This window comes from Brassica oleracea, chromosome C2 (genome assembly GCF_000695525.1).
Source record: "Brassica oleracea var. oleracea cultivar TO1000 chromosome C2, BOL, whole genome shotgun sequence".
Classification (NCBI taxonomy): Eukaryota; Viridiplantae; Streptophyta; class Magnoliopsida; order Brassicales; family Brassicaceae; genus Brassica; species Brassica oleracea.
The window spans coordinates 44,734,950-44,737,236 of record NC_027749.1 but is presented as its reverse complement, the minus strand read 5'-3'; positions in this window follow the sequence as shown (position 1 = coordinate 44,737,236).

The following is a 2,287-nucleotide window of genomic DNA, read 5'->3' as shown; positions in this document are numbered from 1 at the left end:
TAAATGTCTTCGGAACGTGCGTCCTTTGTAATCTGGAAATAGAGACTCACCATCATCTCTTCTTTGAGTGCTCTTTCTCTCGCTTGATATAGGAGCCTTTTGCTGCTGAAGTTTGGATTTCTCCTCAGGCTGATCTAGACTCTGTTGCAGCATAGATCAATCAACCTCGCGTCAACGCAGATGCGCATGCTACTCCAGTCATCAAGCTCTACTTTCATTCAGCCATCTACCTGCTGTGGAAAGAGCGTAATGCTCGTGTGTTCACAGCTGTCTCCTCACCTTCATCAGTCATCCTTGCCTCTCTCGACCGTATGATGTGTGACCGTCTCCTCTCTTACCCGGCAAGTTCTTCTTTCTCTTCTTCTCTACTTCTTTTTATCTTTCTTGTATAATACCTCCTTAAGATTTTTTTTTACTTTGAGTTGTTGTTGGTTGTTTTTGTTTCTTTGATGTAATAAGTTGTTTAAAAACAATAGTGTAACCTTTCAGAAAATGATAATCTTAACATCTTACCAAAAAAAAAAACAACAAATATTGACTTATTTATGTAAATATATAATGGACAAATAAAGCACCATAATTTGTACAACAAATTTTCTTAGATTCACCTCATCATACTCACCATTTTACCATTTTAATTACATAATTTTACATGAGCTTCTTCACCCTCCCCGGTTATTTTCTCTTTATTTATAACTACAATATAAAGTTATAAACTATATATATTATAAATTAATAATTTATTTACCCTTGAAGTCTAACGATTAAAAATAGAACATAATTCAATATAGATATATGATTCTATTAATAAATTAGCAGTTACAAATTTGAAATTTCTAGAAATATAAAAATTCGTATATTAGTTAATTATCTTCTAAATGACATTTATTTCTAATTCTTTTTGGATGAGAATATTTTAGCTGAGGTGGATAGTCCCAAAAGCCTTGAATTTAGTCCCTTTTATATAGTAGGATTTAATTTAATTAATTAATTAATTCTTTTGCAAATGCGTCTGGGGCTGCATACAAATGTTGTTTTGTATGATTACGAATTTTGAAGCGAACACTTAACCCAAAAATTTAAGACTAGGACAGGAACGTACGACTTCGTTTTAGTTCTTTTAAGCAGTTTGAGTTGTAAGGATGACATTTTATTCGAGCGTGGCGTTTACGTAAAATTAGAATATCATCCTCTATGGATGTAAAGTGGAAGTCCCCATGCTTACCATACTTACAACGCTTCTCTACCCGAGATAGGTTTCTTGCTTTGTTTACGTGGGGGAAAACTTGTTGAAAGAGATGAGAAAGACAACTCTCTCTTTCTTCAATTCCTTTTCATCAGAATAACAATCACTTATTGTTCCACTCTCTTGTGTAGCATATGATCTAGATTTAAAACAAGACTACAGGATGGGCCTGACAAATCCCAAGTCCAAGATCATTTGAGAAGCTTGCATGACGATCTTTAGCATGTGTTTTTTTTAGAAATTAGAATAGTTTATTACAGTTTTGAATGGTAAAAACATTTAAATAAAACATATTATATATTTAAATAATAAAAAAGAAAATTTAATTTACCACAAGTTGTATTGTTGCATTTAAGTAAAATAAATGAAAATAGTATTTATATATTACAATTTTGTATTGTTACTTTGTATTGTTACACATATATATAATTTTATTCAGTACATAAATATTGCTTGCCAATTCTGAAATTCTCAACAACTCAAGTGGTTAAGATCCTTTAAGCTGTGTGCATCAACATCAATCCTTGTTGCAAAATAGCAAATAGAATAAATAACTTAATTATATCGGACATTCCTCTAATAATCAACAAGAACTTGATTTTTTCCTATACTTTGTAATTCCTATATAAGGAACCTCTATTGATCATTAATAATACACAGAGATATATTCAGTCTCTAAACTCTCTAATTACAACACGTTATCAGCACGATAGACTCCAAAACACTGAGACAAAACCTAACCTAAAATCCGTCACACATAAACCCTAAAACAGGTGCAACTTATAATCGATCTATCTCTCAAACCCGGAGGAACCAGACGACGAGCCACATATCAAATTGAAGCTCTTGACGATACAAATCCATCAGCGCAAACCGTTCGTCGATCCGATCTCAGACGCGCCCACACTCGCAGAAACAATACTCGGCGCCATCTTGGTCTTTTGGAACCCTAATTCCGAAAAAATCCCAAATTGTTCTTGCTTGCGTTCCGGCTTACAAGCACCCGATCAGCTCCAGCCCTAAGGTGTTCCTGATCCTAGA